The sequence below is a fragment of the Gorilla gorilla genome, chromosome 3, assembly GCF_029281585.2.
Source record: "Gorilla gorilla gorilla isolate KB3781 chromosome 3, NHGRI_mGorGor1-v2.1_pri, whole genome shotgun sequence".
In the NCBI taxonomy this organism is placed as follows: Eukaryota; Metazoa; Chordata; class Mammalia; order Primates; family Hominidae; genus Gorilla; species Gorilla gorilla.
The window spans coordinates 176,344,187-176,364,319 of NC_073227.2; the positions used below are offsets into that span (position 1 = coordinate 176,344,187).

General features: G+C 35.5%; 1 long non-coding RNA gene across 1 annotated transcript; it reads right to left on the reverse strand.

Annotated features, from left to right (window-relative positions):
* Positions 1 to 1,192: 1,192 nt before the first annotated feature.
* On the reverse strand, positions 1,193 to 20,086 carry LOC134758272 (uncharacterized). The gene is made up of 3 exons (XR_010133273.1): positions 19,934 to 20,086; positions 2,271 to 2,355; positions 1,193 to 1,663 (listed from the first exon to the last, which is right to left on the reverse strand). It is a non-coding gene; the product is annotated as an uncharacterized lncRNA (long non-coding RNA).
* Between the last annotated feature and the right edge of the window lie 47 nt (positions 20,087 to 20,133).

Below are 20,133 nucleotides of genomic sequence, written 5' to 3' on the forward strand. Positions count from 1 at the left end.
CTTAGTTTTACGAAATCAACTTTTTTAGATCCCGCATATGAGTGAGAACATGTGATATTTGTCTTTCTGTGCCTGGGTTATTCCACTTAACATAATGACCTCCAGTTCCATCCATATTGCTGCTAATAAAATGATTTCATTCTTTTTTATAACTAAATAGTATTCCATGCATATATGTACCATATTTTCTTCATTCATTCATCCATTGATGGACACTTGGGTTGATTCTATATCTTTGCTATTGTAAATAGTGCTGTAATAAACATGTGAGTGCAGGTATCCCCTTGATGTACTCATTTCTTTTCCTTTGGATAGATACCCAGTAGTGGGATTGGTGAATCAATATAGCAGTTCTATTTTTAGTTTTTGGAGAAATCTCCATATTGTTTTTCATAGTAACTGTACTAATTAACATTTCCACCAACAGTGTATAAGAGTTCCCCTTTCTCTACACCCTTGCCAGCATCTTTTGTTTTTTTTTTTTTTTTGTATTTTTAACAATAGCCACCGTAATTGGCATAAGGTGATATCTCACTGTGTTTTTTCTTGGCATTTCTCTGATGATTTTGAGCATTTTTTCATATATCTGTGGGTTATTTGTGTGTATTTTTCTGAGAATTGTTTATTCATATGCTTTGCCCATTTTGAATAAAATTATTTATTTTTTATTGTTGAGTTTTTTGTATGTTCTGGACATTAGTTCCTTGTCAGATGAATAGTTGGCAATTTTTTTCTCCCATTCAACAGGTTGTCTCTTGACTCTATTGATTGTTTCCTTTTCTGTGAAGAAGTTTATAGTTTAATATAGTCCCATATATCTATTTTTTGTTTTAGTTGTCAGTGCTTTTGAGGTCTTAGCCATAAAATCTTCACATAAGTCATTGTCCTGTAGTGTTTTTCCTATGCTTTCTTCTAGTAGTTTTATAGTTTCAGGCCTTACATGTAAATCTTTAATCATTTTGAGTTGATTTTTATATATCATGAGAGATGGGAGTCCAATTTCATTCCTCTGTATATGGATATCCAATTTTCCCAGCACCATTTATCAAAGAGAGTGTTCTTTCCCCACTGTATGTTCCTAATGGCTTTGTCAAAAATCAATTGGCTGTAAATATATGGATTTGTTTCTAGTTTCTCTATTCTGTTCCATTTGTCTGTGTCTATTTTTATATCAATATCATACTGTTTCGTTTATTATAGTCTTACAATGAAAATGTATTTTGCATTCAGTTAGTGTAGTGCCTCCAGCATTGCCCTGTTTGCTCATAATTTGACTATTCAGGATATTTTTTGGTTCCATACAAATTTTAGGATTTTTTTTTCTATTTCTGTGAAAAATGACATTTGTATTTTGGTATAGACTGAATTGAATATGTAGATTGCTTTGGGAAGTATGTTTATTTTAATCATATTAATTCTTCCACTTCATGAGCATGGGATGACATTACATTTGTGTCCTTTTCAACTTCTTTCATCAGTGTTTTATGGTTTTTACCTTATAGAGATTTTATATCTCCTTGGTGAAATTGATCCCTTTTTTTGTAGCTATTGTAAATGGGATTGCTCTCTTTTTTCAGCTGTTTCATTTCTATGATATAGAAATGCTATTCATTTTTGTATGTTGATTTGGTATCTTGCAACTTTACTGAAGCAATTCCTGGTCCTAAGGACAAGAAATTTTTGTTGTTGGACAAGGAAGAGGAAAAACAAGAGAAACAAATTGAACACAAACTTTTTTTCTACCTGTTGGCAGCATTTATAACACAAATACTCCGTAATTAAAATAATTTTATTTTTACTATAAAAAAATTAATAATCTTTTCTGAGCCAGATTCTTAGAGAATAAAGGTAACATTGGGGAGGGTTGAATATAATGTTTAGTTATGAGCAAATATTCATTATTTTTCTCAATACTGATATTGCTATACTTTGGCAGAGGGGGAAAATATGAGTGAAACTCTGGAGTACAGAGACTTAGGTATGAACGCTAATTGTAGACATTTTCCCAACTTCTGAGGTACCTTTTGTGAATTTAAATAGCCATAGAGTATAGAATAGGTAAAGAGAATAGGTATGCACTGAAATTTCAACTGAATACTTAGGTTTCCATTTGGCTTTAGAAATAAAGTGTATACTTTAGTGGCCGATAGGTATATACAAATGATCCAGTTTATGGACCATCATGTATGAACAGTTTGAAATAATAGGCAAATTTTTACTTTGTTTGTTTTCCTTAAAGGCCTAAGCTTCCAAAGTAAACATTTTCCTACCTTGAGTCTGCTTCTTTTCTGCCAAACTTTAAAGTCACTCCTCAAAATCAAAGGTTAATTCTGGATAACAGCAGCAAAATATTTTCTATACAAAAAGTGAAGAGAAATGAAAATTTTAATGGAAAAGACTATCATAATACAAAATATTCTATTTTAGAATACAATTAGCAAAATATACATATTAATAGTACACACCTTGGGATTGGTGGTTTGCCTATTAAAAAATGGCAAACTCCTCTAATTCTACTGCTAGTAGACTACTCTTCCCATCTGTGAATAATGATATTTTCCAAATGTCAGTATAAGGAAACTTACACAGAAAAAACTCCGTATTGTAGATAGCAGTTTTCCACTAGATGAAAAATATCTATTTTCCTGTCTCTTAGAATACACCATCTGTATTTGTCAAACTTTCTGAATGTTGCAGGAATCTGGGCTGTGTACCTGCTCAGCTTTCTCCTAGTGACTGACAATCAGTGACATGCGGAGAGGGAAGGAGCTTTCTAACTTCTGTGAGATTGTGAGTTTTCCAAGTGGGGCATAGGACACAACTCAGTAGAGTTAAAGTATCAGTTTTTCAACACAAATGATCCAATTTATGGACTGTCCACACCTCTTTCTTTTCATTTGCATTGACCTTCTGCCTTTGTAGTGCTTTTTCAAAACTATATCAGATGGTGAGAGAATCAATAAAAATAAACAAATAAAATAAGAAAAATGAATGCTTAAAGTTTTTACCTATGGTGCTTCTAAGCAAATATAATTTTAATTTCTGTGTACAAATGGAAACAGATATATAGCTCTACGTATGATTCAATTAGGTATAATAATTTAAATCTATTGAACTTGCAATAACAAAAGTGTAGCTTTAATTCTGAAATGGATGTGAGGGGGAAACGAAAGGGATGGCAAAGCAGAGGAGGTATGGAGGGATAATGTATTTCATTTTTTGAGCAAAATTTCTGATGGAGTGTTGCTAAAATTCTCCACTAGGCAAAAAGCAGGTGCTGTGCACTGTATCACAGTGGCCCCTTGACTTAAGATGCAGGCCTATAGGCCAATTTTACCAGCATTAGGTATATCACAGAAGTATCTGTTCAAAGGAAATGGCCCATATTCCAAGGAATTTATGAGCCCTAATGTCACAGAACAGGCCCAGTGCCCTTGGCTAATGTGAGTAACAGAACTTTTGGAATGGAAGAAAATTCCATTTTCCAGTGAGCAAACAGAAACCTAGAAAAGGCAAATTTATGGTTCACAGCTCTCTAACTGCTTCTGTTAGAACTGAGACCTGGTTGCCTCTCCAGAGCTGTTTGTGGATGCTCTCACAGCAAAATTCTAGATGCCAAAATCATATTTAATAACCATGATATGATATTTAAAATCAGTTAATAATATAAATGTTATATATTTAATATACATATGATGATATGCATATTTTACCTCTGGTCTTTCTCTTCCAAACCCATAACTCCATTCTAATAGTGAGAAATATATCAAACAATATCAGTTAAGGGACATTCTAAAAAATACCTGACCAGTAATCTTCAAAACTGTCAAGGTCACCAAACCAATCAAAGTCTGAAAAACTGCTGTAGCCAAGATGAGGGTAAGAAGTCATGATAACTAAAAGCATTATGGTATCCTAGATGGGATTCTGAGGCAGACATGGGACACTGGATAAACACTAAGTAAATCTGAATAAAGTATGGATTTCAGTTAAGAATAATATATCAATATTAGTTCATTAATTGAGACAAATGCATTATAATTATGTAATGTGCTAATAATAAGAGAAGCTGAGTATGGGGTATATGAGAGTTCTCTATCAAACACCAAAAGCTGGTGAGGATATAGAGCAACAAGAACTTGCATTCATTGCTAGTGGAAATGAGAAAAAGCTCAGCCACTTTGTAAGAGAGTTTCGTAGTTTCTTACAAAATTAAACATACTCTCACCTCACAATCCAGCAATTGTGCTGCTTAGTATCTACTTAAAGGAGATACTAAGTAGTATCCACACAAAACCCTGCACACAAAACTTATATCCACACAAAACCCTGCACACAGATGGTTATTATTATGAGTAATGAGTAGCTTCATTTGTAATTGCCAGAACTTAGAAGCAACCAAGATATTGCTTAGTAGGCAAATTGATAAATAAACTTTGGTACATCCAAACAATGGAATATTATTCAGCACTAAAAAGAAATTAGCTATCAAGTTATGAAAATGCAAGAAGGAAACTTAAGTACATATTAAGTGAAACAAGACAATCTAAATTGGCTACGTACTGTATGATTCCAACTATATAACATTCTTGAAAAGTCAAACCTATAAAGATTTTAAAAATCAGGTGTTTCTAGGAGTTAGGGGACAGGGAGAGACGAATAGGTGAAATGGAGAAGAATTTTAGGGATCTAAATATACTCTATATTATATTATAATGGTAGATAAATTTTATTATGCAATTGTCTGAGCCCATAGAATATACAACATCAAAAGTAAACCCCAGTGTAAAGTACAGACTCTGAATAATAATTATATGTCAATGTTGGTCTATATATTGTAACAAATGTACTAATATGGTGGGGGATTTCAATAGGGTGGAGGCTGTACATGTGTGGGGGCAGGTGGTGTATGAAATATCTCTATACCTTCCTTTCAGTTTTGCTGTAAACCCAAAACTGCTCTAAAAAATACATTCTTTTTTCTTCAAATCACTATTAAAATCATCTTCATTTATGACAAGTATGTACAACTTAGTTAAGCAGGAATTTGAATCATTGCTTATGAGTACAGTTATGATTGCCTATTGGCTTTATAGGAAAATTATAACCAAAGCTAATTTTCCATTTCTGAGGTTACTACAATCCAATGTTTATGTGAAATAATGATCTATTGGACCAAGATTCTGGAAATTTTTACTTTTACCTGGTTATAAACTCATGTATTTTAGAGACAATTGCAATGTGAAATAGCAAGATAAATTTTCCAGAAAAGAAATATTTCCATTTTGAGCTGATTCATCTTCATAATTTTGACTTTCTAATTAATGTATTCCAATTACTTGCTAACTCTTTTATATGAATCATTTATTGTCTAGTTATGGAAAGACTGCAGATTATTGAAAGGACAAAAAATTATAAAATTATATTGAATCAGAGAAAATATATCCTACTTACTGGTTTATCCTGACCAAAAAAAAGTTCATGATTACACATTGCTTTAATTGCACATTTTTTAATTCTAAATTCACATGCAGTTGTTAAAAAAAATAATACAGAGAAATCTGTATACCCTTCAGTTTCTCCCAACGGTATCATCTTGCATAACTATAGTACAGAATTATGACCAGGAAAATGGCAATGCCATCCATTAACCTTATTTGATTTCACTAGTTCTACATGGACTAATTTGCATGTGTTTGTGTGCTTCATTCCATTTTATTTTTGTCACAGGTATAGATTTATTTAACAACCATCACCGTCAAGACACATAACAGTTCCATCAGCACAAGAATCCTATGACAGTTACACACTCTTCCATCTGTTCCTTTCTCCCTTTCTCAGTCCCTAGCAGTAATAATATATTTTCTATCTCTATAATTTTATCATTTCAAGAATGTTCCACAAATGAAACCTCATAGTATGCATAAGCTTTTGAGAGTACCTATTTTCAGATAGCATAATCCCCTTGAGATCCATTCAAGTGGTTGTATGTGCCACTTGTTTGTTCTTTTTTGTTGCTGAGTAGTAATCCATAATGTGAATGTTTTTCAATAATTCACCCACTGAAGTCTACCTACGTTGTTTCCAGTTGGAGGCTACTATGAATAAAGTTCTACAAATGTGTGTACCTGTTTTTGTGTGAACATAAATTTTCATTTATTTGGGATAAATGTACAGGGTCAAATTGCTGGGTCATGTGTAAGTGCAGATTTAGTTTTCTAAGAAATTATAAAACTCTTTTCTAGAGTGTTTATATTACTTTACATTCTCATCAACAATAAATGAGTGGTCTAGTTTCTTTGCATTCTAACCAGCACTTGACATTATCACTATTTTTTGAGCCATTTTTAATAAGCGTGTAGGGATGTCTACTAAGTGTGGTTTTAAACGTTAATTTCCCTCATGGCTAATCATCTTTTCATGTGCTTGTTTACCATTTGTATCGTTTTTCAGAGAAATACCTATTTATGTCTTTTTTCTACTTTCAAACTGGAGTACTTGGTGGTGGTGGTGTTGTTTCATGTTGGATTTTGAGAGTTTTTATATATTTTAGATACAAGGCTTTTGTCGGGTATGTGATTTTCAAATATTTTGACCCCATATGTAGCTTGTGTCTTCATCCTCCTGACATGATCTTTCACAGAGGATAAGTTGTTTATTTTTATTTTTATTTTGAAGAGGTCTATTTTATCTTTATTTCCTTTTATGAATCTTTTTTTTCTTGGGTGTCAAAACTGATACCTTTTCTCCTAGTCCTAAGTCTCAAATATTTTCACTCATTTTTTTTCTAAAAGTTTGAATTTGAAGTTCATCTTCTATCTTTAAAGGTTGTACAGTTTGGTTGAGGTTCATATTTTTGCCCATGGATGTCCAATTGCTCCAGCAATGGATGTTGAAAAGACTACATTTTCTTCACTGAATTGTTTTGTACCTTTGTCAAAATTAGTTGAGAATATTTGTGTGGGTCTATATGTTCCATTGATCTATGTGTCTGTCCCTCTGTCCCTCTGCTAACACCATACTGTCTTGATTCTTGGCATACATGGCTTTTTTTTTTTTTCTCAAATCGTTTTTACCTTTAAAACAAAGAGAACAATTCACAACACCCTCTTATCTATCTATGTTGGTTGGTTAGGGACAAAAAGGAAGAAATGAATCATTTAAAATGTAGAGGGTATTTAGCAGAATTTGTTTCCAATTAGAAACGGATTGAGATTCATGGCTTTGGGAATGATTTCTCTATTGCTTTCTCTCTCTTTGGTGTTCTCGTTTATCCACAATGTGTTATATTCTCCATTTTATAGGTGAGAAAATTAAAGTTCTTTGAGGTTCCCACAGAATATGGTAGGACCAACATCATGCTTGGAAGCCAATTCAGCTTGTTTCCAAAGTTTGAAATTTTATCCACTATGTTATACTGCTCATGACATCTCAGAGTCCAGTGCCCTTCAGACCAACACCTCTTACATATATATGGGAGATTTTTGAAAGTCTACATCAGTGTCTACTGGTAATGGTACAAAAGAATGATCAGGTGGAAAATAGTCTTATTTAATTACAAAATACTCATTGAGTACCTATAGACCATGCCCTTGACCTAATGGAGCTTACATTTTGTGGGAGAAGCAAACAAACACACAAGCAAGCAAGTCTCTCTATATATTTACATTTATATTTTTATATGTATTCCCCAAATCTCCTACCCACAGTTCTACAATTCAAGAAGTTCTGAAAACCAAAGATTCTTTTATAACTTATTTGTTGGCAAAAACTTGTCTTGAACTGACATAAAGCTATCTATATCTTTATTTATCCCACTTAAAATTAATTACTAGTAATGAATTTTATTGTAAATCAGTGGCTGAGGCCAAGTGTGTTGGGGGAAGGGGTTACATAATATACAGTAAATGTCCTATATTATCTTTCTAAAATTTGGGAGGAAAATGTCTTATTCTGGAAGCACATTTATTCTCAAAGGTTTGGGATAAAGGAATATAAATTTATATTACTAAATGCAGGAAGAATAGGTGCTACATTGAAAAATAGAGTAATGAAGGAGAATACTGTTTGAGATAGGGCAACAGAGAAGGCCTGTCTGAGGATGTGTCACCTTAGAGACATGCAGAGGAGAGCTATGGAGAAGGAGCATCCCAGGTAAAGAAAAAAAAATAAAACAGATGTAAAGACACCTAGACAAGAGTATCATGCTCGGGGAGTTAGAAACAGCAAGAACACTGAGCTTGGAGTGGAGTGAACATGGTAGAGGGCAGTAGGAGGTAGATTTGGACTTTCAGTCAGACCATATCACCTTAGTCAAAGAGCAAAATTATCCAGGTGTTTTCCCTTTTGTTCACTGTAAACAAAAAATATCTGAGACAAGTCTCAATCAGTTTAGAAGTTTATTTTGCCAAAGTTAAGGACATCCTTCGGACACGTCCTCAGGAGGTCCTGAGACCACGTGCCCGGGGTGCTGGTTTTATATGTTTTAGGGAGACATAAGACATTCATCAATGCATGTAAGATGTACATTGGTTTTGTCCAGAAAGGTGGGACAACTCAAAGCAAAGGGGATCGGGGTTCCAGGTCATAGGTGGATTCAAAGATTTTCTCATTTGCAGTTGGTTTAAAGAGTTTATTTAAAGACTTAGAATCAATAGAAGGGACTGTCTGGGTTAAGATAAGGGATGGTAGAGACCAAGGTTCTTATTATGCAGATGAAGCCTCCAAGTAGCAGGCTTCAGAGAGAATAGATTGTAAAACTTTATTATCAGACTTATCAAGTGCCAGACTCTTAGTTAATTCTCTCCTGAATCAGGAAAAAGACCTGGAAAGGAAAAGGAATTCTCTACAGATTGTAGATTTTCCCCTGTAAGAGACAGCTTTGCAGGGCCATTTTCAAAATATGTTGAAAAAATATATATACTTTGGGGTAAAATGCTTTTCTTTCCTTCAGGGCCTGCTGTTTGTCATGTTGGTATCATATTGCTACAAACAGTCTGCTTTGTCAGTCATAAGGTCTCTGTTTTAATGTTAAGGCTGGTCAATTGTGACTAAATTCCAAAGGGAGGAGGGTATAATGAGGTGTGTATGACTCCCCCGTCCCATTATGGCCTGGACTAGTGTTTCAGGTTAAATTTGTAATGCACTCGGCCAAGAGGAGGACACCATTTAATTGGCTGGGGAGCTTAGGATTTTATGTTTGGTTTACATCATAATTGCTTTTATTCTCTTTAAGTCATTTCTCTGTGTCTCAGTTATAATCTCTAATATGGTTTGAGGCTTGCAAACACCTTGCTATTATTTTTTAGTTATCTGGCACTGACTCAGCTTGTAAAACATCAAGAAGATTCTAAATCTTCCATAAACAAGGCAGTGATAATACTTACTTACATATTGGTACATGAGCTAGAATATATGTAATAACACTTTAATACATTATTTGAAGGCCTTAGGAAAAGAAGGATTATATTCAAATGCAATATTATAATATTTCTAATTTAAGAAACATTCTTAAGATAAAATCAAAGTTATTATTCAAAATTATTGAATTGGCCTTTTTTCTTTTCTCTTTATTAAATCATTTTGGAGGCTGCCATCTTAAGAAAGACAGACTTTTGCCAGTTCAATTACACTTGCTGGGTACTGTTCTGTACCAGTGTACCAGCTGCTTTTCATGGGATGCCCAAGTCCTTACTAAAGATGAAGATCTATAGTCACTTATTAAGTGAATTCACATCTGAGAAGGATAAAATGTTATTTAAAACAAAATACAGGTAGATTTAATGTAGAAGGATCAAATTCAATTCTGGAGACAGAATAATCTGTTGACCACAAAGTCTGATCCTCTCTGATATGTCTATAGTTTCTTTATTCTAATGCCAATGTGAGGATTGTCTTCTGTCCCAATGTCATGTGTATTTGCCCCAGCCTAGAGGTAATAATATTGCTTTAATGTGAAAATAAATAAATAAATAAATAATTACTTCTCTGGTGCTGACACCATCTAACTATAGTAAATTATAAATCCACATCCTTCTGTGACCATCCTGCACCCCCAGTGTTTCCTCAAATTACTTCCAGAACTTTTCAGAGAAGCCTCACATATGGTCACAGGCAGGTCCTTTCAGCCTCCACTGTCTACTGAGTTCTATAGTGCCTGCAAAGCTGGGCTTTGTTGCAGTTTTATCCTCTGAGTGCTCTAAGTTCTGTTCAAAGGAATGGCCTCGGTAAGCTATAGCTGAATCCACTGCTGGAGGTGGTGTCTCCTGCTATGAATAACCCCAGTGCTGACACTCCTGTGCTATGGTGGGCCCATTCTTTCTTGCTATATTTACACATGACCTGTGAAAATGCCTCTTTGAACATCCAACATCTCACAGAGACTTTGTGAGTTAACATTTTTTAAGTTTAACTTTGTCACACAGACATTTCTTTCTCTTTTTGACAGAACTCATAGGATTAAAAAAAATTGAGTGTATTAATTTGCTAGGGTTGTCATCGCAAAGTATCACAAACTGACTACTTCAAACAATATAAATTTGTTTGCAGTTCTGGAGGGTAGAAGTCCGAGACCAAGGTGTTAGCAAAGTCAGTTCCTTCTAAAGCCTCTGTCCTCGACTTGTAGAAGGGCTGTCTTCATGTTTACGTGAAGTGCTCTCTCTGTGTGTCTGTGTCTTCTCATAAAAACACCAGTCATACCAGATTAGGGCCCACCCTAAAAACTTCATTTAACCTTAAAAGGGTTAACAGCCCACCAAAGTGATATGAAGATTACTTTAACTGAAGAATATCTAAACAATCAGCAGCCACATAAAGAAACATAATCTAAACTTAGCAGAGACTCCCCAAATACAGCTGCCATTGACCCCCTCCAAAGCAGTTTCCTATTAGAAGGCTAAAATGGTTAATTCTACGTGGCAATTTAATGGGGCCAAGAGGTGCCCAGATTAAACATTGTTTCTTGGTGTGTCTATGAGGGTGTTTCCAGGTGACATTAGTATTTGAATCAGTGGACTCAGTAGACAGACCTCCCTAAGGTGAGAAAGCATCATCCAATTTATTGAGGGCCTAAATAGAATAAAAGGCAGAGGAAGGAAGATTTTGGCCCCTTTGCTTCCTGCCACATACTTGTTCTGGGACAACAGTCTTCTCCTGCCCTTGGACCAGGATTTACACCATTGGTTTCCCTGGTCTCAGACCTTCAGACTTGAACTGAAATTACACTGCCAACTTTCCTACTATGTGAGCCAATATTTCATAATAAATCTCTTCATATATGTATATATTATACATACATATTCATATGTATATATAATTGGTTATCAGTAATATGTCAATATATATTATTGGTTCTGTTTGTCTGGAGAACCCTGATACAGGAGAATACTAGCCCTTGGCAGCAGGAAGTATAAATTACAATGTCATAACACCCCTCCTCCTCTTCTGGCTGAGATTTCAACCTGGATAAACACTGCCATTTCTATTTGCATCAAAAAGCCAACAGGACTTTCCATACTTCCCCACTGAAACCCTAGACACTGGCCACAGCCACTTACCCTCCTTTTGTTTAGGTAGTATATAGACCTATACCTCCGGCTATTCACCGAGTCATTCATTACTCTGTGTTCCTATATATGTGTGAATCAAACCTGTCTTTTCTCCTTAGTATGTCTGTTAATTCACAGGTTCTGATCACTTGAACTTAAGTTGACAGAAAGATTTTTCTTCCAATAATCTTAATTACCTCTTTAAAGGCCTAATCTCTAAATATACGTTCATGTTCTGAAGGTACTATGGGTTAGGATTTTAATATAGATATTTGGGGACACTATTTAACCCATAAAACTGAGCTATAAATTTCTCCAAATCACACCTTCTCTCTGATATTAGAAAATCAGTCTTAGAAAGAGCTTATGTGTCTCATTTCTTTACTCAGAAGGTCTCAGACAATTACGTCAAGCATCCCTTGAAGAAACTAACCTGCTTGCCTACTGGGTATGTCTAGGTGTATCTGATCCTAGTAGTGAGAGTCAGCAGAATTGAAGTTCAAGCTGGGATGTATACTGTGTTCTCTAAACTACCTAATATAAACCAAATGTGTAAAGTGTGGAGTTGAGAAAATATTCCCAAATGGTCAACAATTTAGAGCAACATTCCCTATTTTGCTTCAAGTATCCACACAGAGACACCCAAAAATGAGTCTGGGTGATTATCCTGGGCTCTGAACATTAGACGATGAACAACTGAAGAGAAATAGAAGATCCCACAAATAGATGTTAAGAGAGGACTATGACATTTCTAACACAGCTGAATCTAAAATAAAAATTAATCAGTTCATGTTCTACAAGCAGTAGTAGTTCTAGAAGCCTTGACCCCCATTACCTCACATAGCAACCAATTTACAGATAAAGTGCTGATGGGATTTTCAATCACAAAAAATTTGAGGAGAATTCACTGGAGACTGTTTTTCTTAATGAGTCCATTCCTTGCCCAGACCACTTCCCTCACTGGGCTGATACAATAAGGTGTATTCCTTGGCATCTGATAATTGTCATTAAGTCAGCCTTTTGGGGAGCCATTTATGATAGCTCACAACAAATTTGAGTATTATGTGCTTTTCATGTAGATGCATTTCTTAAATGGAAAAGTCTCAAATGAGCATTGATGGGTTTATTTCAAGCACATTAATTTGGTTATTGCCCTTATGAGGCAATATTTTTCAACTCTCATATTTATTTTAAAACCTAAAAGCTGTATGTGTTAGTCCATTCTTGCATTGCTATAAGGAAATACCTCAGACTGGGTAATTTATAAAGAAAATAGGTTTAATTGGCTCACAGGTTCTGCAGGCTGTACAGAAAGCATGGCAGGGAAGGCCTCAGGAAACTTACAATTATGACAGAAGGCAAAAAAGAAGCAGGCATATCTTACATGGTGAGAGTAGGAGGAAGTGGGTGGCGGGGGGTGGTACCAGACACTTAAAGAATCAGATCTCATGAGGACTTTATCACAAGAACAGCACCAAAAGGGTAAGTCCCTCCCCATGATCCAAAAACCTTCCACAGGGTCCTACCTCTAACACTGGGGTTTACAATTCAACTGGAGATTTGGTCAGGGACACAAATCCAAACCATATCATTCTGCCCCTGGCCCCTCCCAAATCTTGTATTCTTCTCACATTGCAAATTACAATCATGCCTTCCCAGCAATCCCCCAAAATCTTAACTCATTCCAGCATTAACTCAAAAGTTCAAAGTCCAAAGTTTCATCTGAGACAACACAAGTCCCTTCCCCCTGTGAGCCTGTAAAATCAAAAACAAGTTAGTTACTTCTAAAATACAATGAAAGTACAAGCATTGGGTAAACCCACGAGTTCCAAATGGGAGAAATTGCCCAAAAGAAAGGGACGACAGGCCCCATACAAGTTCCAAACCCAGCAGGGAAGTTATTAAATCTTAAAGCTTCAAAATAATTTTTATTAACTCCATGTCCCGTATTCTGAGCAGGCTTGCACAAGGGGTGGGCTCTCAAAACCTTGGGCAGCTCTGCCCCTGTGACTTTGCAAGGTTCAGCCTCCACAGGTGATCTCATGGGTTGGCGTTAAGTGCCTATGACTCATTCAGGTGCAGGGTAAAAGCTACCAGTGGATCTCCCATTCTGAGGTCTGGAGGATGGTAGTCCTCTTCTCACAACTCCACTAGGCAGTACCCAAGTGGGGACTCTGTGTAGGGGCTCCAGTCTCACGTTTCCCATCTTCACTGTTCTAGTAGAAGTTCTCTATGAGGGCTTCGTCCCTGCAGCAGGCTTCTGCCTGGATATCCAGGCTTTTTCATATGTCCTCTGAAATCTAGGCAGAGGCTCCCAAGACTCAACTCTTGCACTCTAAGCACCTGCAGGCTTAATACCACATGGATACTGCCAAGGCTTACAGTTTGCATCCTCTGAAGCAGCATCCCAAACTATATCTGGGGCCCTTTTAGCCATGGCTGGAGCTGGAACAGCTGGAATGCAGGAAGTAGTGTCCCAAGGCTCAAGGCAGCAGGGCTGGTCCTGGCCCGTGAAGCTATTCTTCCCTCCTAGGCCTCTGCATCTGTGATGGGCTGGGCTGCCTCCAGGGTCTCTGAAATGCCTTGAAGGCCTTTTTCTCATTGTCTTGGCTATCAGCACTTGGCAACTCCTTACTTATGCAAATTTCTGCAGCCTGCTTGAATTCCTCCTGAGAAAATGGGGTTTTCTTTTCTACCACATGGACAGGCCACAAATTTTCCAAGCTTTTATGTTCTGCTTCCCTTTTAAATATAAGTTCCAGTTTCAGGTCATTTCTTTCCTCATGCATATGAGCATAGGTTGTTAGAAGTAGGCAGGGCACATCTTGAATGCTTTGCAGCTTAGAAATTTCTTCCAACAGATACCCTAAATCATCACTCTCAAGTTCAAAGTTCCACAGATCTGTAGAGTAGGGGCACAGTAAACCCAGGCTCTTTATTAATGCATAAAAGCATGACCTTTGCTTCAGTTGCCAGTAAGTTCCTCATTCCATCTGAGACCTCATCAGCCTGGAGTTCCATGTCCATTTTGGTCAAAACTATTCAACAAGTCTCTAGGAAGTTCTAAACTTTTCCTCATCTCCCTGTCTTCCTCTGAGCCCTCCACACTCTTCCAACCTCTGCCCATTACCCAGTTCCAAAGGCGCTTCCATATTTGCAGTTATCTTTATAGCAATGCCCCACTCTTGGTACTAATATTGTGTATCAGTCTGTTCTCACATTGCTGTAAAGAAATACCTGAGACTGGGTAATTTATAAAGAAAAGAGGCTTAATTGGCTCCCGATTCTGCAGGTTGTACAAAAAGCATAGCTGTGGAGGCCTCAGGAAACTTACAATCATGGTGAAAGGTGAAGGGGAAGCAGGCCCATCTTACACAGCCAGAGCAGGAGGAAGGCAGGGGAGGTGCCACACACTTTTAAACAACCAGATCTTGTGAGAACTCTATCACGAGAACAGCACCAAAAAGGGAAGTCTGCCCCCATGATCCATACACCTCCCACTACGCCCCACCGCCAACATTGGGGATCACAATTCAACATGAGATTTGGTCAGGAACACAAATTTAAACCATATCACTGTACCCAGCCATCTTCTCAGCCTTATGCCACCCCTGTTAGTTAATATGCCATAAGAAGTCAGAGAAGATTTTTCATATTTCCTAATAACATTTAACTATACTATCCATACTGCTAACAGTGAAAATGTTTTTGATGATAATGAGAAAGTACAAACAAATTATTCTTGTCTTCATTTAAAGCAATTCTTTATATGCTCATAAACTAATTTATCTGAGGCTTTGGTTTACATGGTTCTGTGCTAGCAAGCAGAGATGGTTTAAATTATACTTCTTCAATAAGTCATCTACACTTTTTAAAGCTTTAATATAGAATGTCTAATGCTATAGTGTAGATGACTGTTAATTTGTGTCTCTTCATAAATAATGTGAAAGTATTTAACTTTGGAAAGAGATGACTATAAGAAACTGATTTAAGGAACAGTATGAGTTTCTGTATTACAAATATTTAGATATTCTTAAGAAAATTTGTAGATTCCCATATGTTTATATGAGAACAAGACCCAGGTCCATTTCTTTTATTATTCTTATCTTTTTTTTTTGCCAAAGGTGCACGACAAATAATAAATGTTTAAGAATCAATTGTGAATGATGAATGAAGATAATATGACATACTTGAACATGGGATCGAGGAGATGGCCAAGTTAATAGTTGACACAATGCCCAGCCTAATGGTAGGCCCTGTGCATAACACAAAAGATGCCTAAAGTGTGGTCTCTGTTCATGCAGACTTCTAAAGGTCTATGCTTTAATATCCAAATATTTTAATTCATTTGCTAGTCATTAAACAGTTAATATAGGCAATAAAAAGATTGTAACAACAAGAGTAAGAAGGAAAAGAATCAGCCAGGTATTTACTGAACACTTCATACATGCCAGTCATTGTTCTAAGCCATTAATTTGTCTTATTATTTGCAATGATCCTGAGGTAAGTATCATTATTGTTCCCATCTTGTAGATGTGTAAAATAAAGTAGTTTTTCTCCTCAAGATGTATGGAATAAAATATAAGTTAAGTTCAAAGTAGAAGGTATTATTTTATCAAAATCTACAAATTATATTAGTTTAGTAATAAATACAGTATTACCAATTACATTAACAACTTTGCCAGGGTTTTTTTTTGTTTTTTTTTTTGTTTGAGACAGAGTCTTACTCTGTCACCCAGGCTGGAGTGCAGTGGTGCAATCTCAGCTGACTGCAACCTCCACCTCCCAAGTTCAAGCGATTCTCCTGCCTCAGCATCCCAAGTATCTGGGATTACAAGCGCCTGCCACAACATCTGGCTAATTTTCATGTTTTTAATAGAAACGTAGTATTTTTAATTTCACCATGTTGGCCAGACTGATCTCAAACTCCTGACCTCAGATGATCCACCCGCCTTGGCTTCCCAAAGTGCTGGGATTACAGGCTTAAGCCACTGCACCTGGCCCAACCTTGCCAGTTTTCGAACAAATATTTCTAATATAGAAAAACACTTTGTAACTATCTGAGATTTGGATAGTCATCTTATGTACAGTGTACAAAGTTTTACAAAATTATTAACATTCACAGAAAAAAATAAAACCAAATACAGAAAAACTAAAACTATTACCATGTGCAGAACTAATGGAATCAAAATTAATTTCTATCTATGAGAACAGAAAGAAAATGCAGCATACAATAATGTGTTTATCCTAAGAATACTATGAAATTCTTTCAAAAGTAATATTGTAATGAAGAGATGCCTTTTTAGTCTCTTACTGATAATTAATTTTCAGTTAATATAATATTTAGTGTTACACACCCTGGAGCCACAACTTAATTCACATATAAAATCCAATTGTGAAATTCTAAACATTGAGAAAGAATCTTTAATTTTGTTAAAACTGAAAGAAAATGGGAAAGCTATTTCTAGTACCACTATAATCTTGATAAAGTAACCTTAAAAATGTTGAAAACACAAAAATATTAGATTCTATTCCCAATAAAATCAATGCTGGTAATTATTTTTTCATTCATGTATCCATTTAACAAATGATTATTTAGTGCTTACTATGTGTTAGACATGGAGTTAGGCATTTTTTAGGGAAAATTGATATGAATTCAATTTCTAATTATGTGAATAATTAAGAACAATCAAAGTATAGAATTTTTAAATGACTTGAGATTAAAATTCTTTATTTCTTAATTTATTCTTCATTATTTTTTGTGTGCCCACTTAACAGAGATACATTTTAAAATATAAAGTCACTTTCTTGCTATTAAAAAGATTGAAATCATGGCAAGAAGAAATTTTATCCAGCCTTGCATACAACATTGAAGATTAGTCTATGATGATTTAGATACACCACACTGCCCTAGTAGATGTAATGAAGTCATTAATTAAATTGTGTAAAGAATCTAGAAGATAAAGCTCAGCATCACTAGTCATAAAAGAAATAAAATTGATAACAATAGTTACCTTCACCTGCCAAACACTAGAGAATTAGAAATGTTGGAACAACTAAGAATATGGAGACACAGGCATGGTAATAAAAAGTGCTGGTGGGCATACAATCTACTTACCAGATTTTTTTTTGCAGCAAGTAGTCATGTGACAAATTCTGGCCAATAAGATATAAACAGAAGTATTGTATACGACTTCCAGGAAAATTCTGACATCTTGTATTATTAATGTTAGTAACCATTTAAGATATCAAAAGAGGTTTTGCAGAATAAAGAGACAATTAAAAGAAAATGGTTTAAAGCACAGAATTTTCTGTAATTCAAATAGCTGGAGAATCAAAAATATTTATATTTGTTTATATAAGACAAAAATGAAGTATGTGCATTTTCTGTGCTGTTTTCTTGGTTAAAAAATATAAATGTTCTCCAATAGCATTATGTTTCTAATGACTAATACAAAATGATGGAACACCCCAACACTGATATTTGATAGATACAATCTCAAGTCTACTTTTTGGGAATACAGGACCTATGCCAAGAGTTCTCAGCCCCTCACTGCCTAAGAACACTGGGAACAGGGCAAGGAAATTCTGAGTTCCTTAAGATTCAAATTACAGCAAAGCTTACCTCAAGTGGTTTAAGCAGTAAGAACACATGCTATTTTGTACAACAAAAACTCTGGAGGCAGATGGTTCCAACGTAGGTTAAATTAATAGCCCAAAAAAGTCAAAAGTTCTAGCTCAAAGTCTTGTGATCCTCTGAGTTTTTCCTCATGCTCTGAAGATGGCTGCAGCTTCTCTGATCATCAGGGCCTCACATAGTAATCTCCAAAGGCAGATTAAAAATGAAACACTATTCACCCAGATGTTTATAACAGCTTCATTTATAATTGCCAAAACTTGAAAGTAAACAAGATGTCCTTTGGTAAGTGAATGAAAAAATAAACTATGGTATATCCAAGCAATGGATTATTATTCATTACTAAAAATAAGTGAGCTATCAAACCATGAAAACACATGAAGGAAACTTAAATGAACACTCTTAAGTTACTGAAGCCAATCTGAAAAGGCTACAAACTATACGATTCCAACTATATGACATTCTTGAAAAGACAAAACTGTGGAGGTAGTAAAGAGATCTGTGGTTGCCAAGGGTTAGGGGGCAAAGAGAGATGAACAGGCGGAGCACAAAAGATTTTGGAGCAGTAAAAATACTCTGTATGGTACTACAGTGGTGGATAAAGTCATTATAGATTTGTCCAAACCCAAAGAACGTACAATACCAACAGTGTACCCTAACGTATCCTATGGACTCTGGGTGATAATGATGTGCCAGCGTAGGCTCATCAGTTATAGCAAATGTATCATTCTGGTGGGGGATGCTGATAACGGGGGAGGATGTGTACGTGTGGGGGCAGGGCTATATGAAAAATATCTGTATCTCCAATTTTGCCGTGAGCCTAAAACTTTTCTAAAAGAAAAAGTTTTTAGGGGAAAAAAAGCATTCTTTATTTTCAAAGAAAAGCAATGATAAATAATGATGGAAACATGAAAAATTATATTTTAGGTAGGTACTATCTCTGAGACAGACTAATATCTTCATGAATGTTTATTAACAGTGACATTTTATTTTTAAAACTTCAATTTTTACTTGTAAATAAAAATTATTAAATTATTAACATAAAATTATAAATTATTAAATTAAAAATATTTTTAAATTTTTAAAATTAATTTTTGGTTTTTTAAATTAAATTGTATTAATCAAAAACTACTTGTACATATTAAATAAAATTGAACATATATATCATAAATCTCACAACTCAATAAGACTCTCCTTTTTGTTAATAACAGTAGTATGGTTATCACTTAGTAAGTTCCAGCCAAATGCCATGTTCTTTGTATATAATAAAGTTATATCATTAGTATATTTACGTCACCTCCAGTCAAATTTTAGCTAAGACTAAATGACATTACGTTCCAGGAACTTTCCTAAGTACTTTGCATATATTTACTTAATCCTCTCAATTTCTTGTGAAGTTGGTATTATTAGTATCCCTATGAATATTAATGATTACAGGGTGGTCTTAGTAGCACCAAGCCTCATATCCTCCCAGAAAAAGTGCAAAGCATGGAAGAAAGGAGAGGCTTCTTGTGAAAAGTTCCTGTAAGTCTTCTCTTCAGTTCCTATGAGCTAGCAGTGGAGCTGGTGCAAGGAGAGCTGAGAAAGCCAGGGTGTGGGAGGCGGGCTCTGCCAATAAGGAAGTGGGAGAAGAGGAACACCCTTAGGGAAAGTACAACCAGATCAGTAGCTACTGCTTCATAACAAACCACTCCCAAAACAGTTATTTAAAACCATGCATTATTTCTAAAGGTGCCATGGGTCACCTGACCTTGGTCAGGTTCTGGTATCTTGGCTGGGATCACTAGTGCATTTGTATTCCATTGCTGGATCAGTTCTTGTAAACCTAGTAGAGAACTACTGGTAGTCCTGGAACAATCTCCTTTGAAGCATTTCTCTTTATTCTTCTTTTTCCATTTTCATCCTTTGGTGCTAGAGCCACTATGTCACTATGAGGTTCAGAATCCTGAC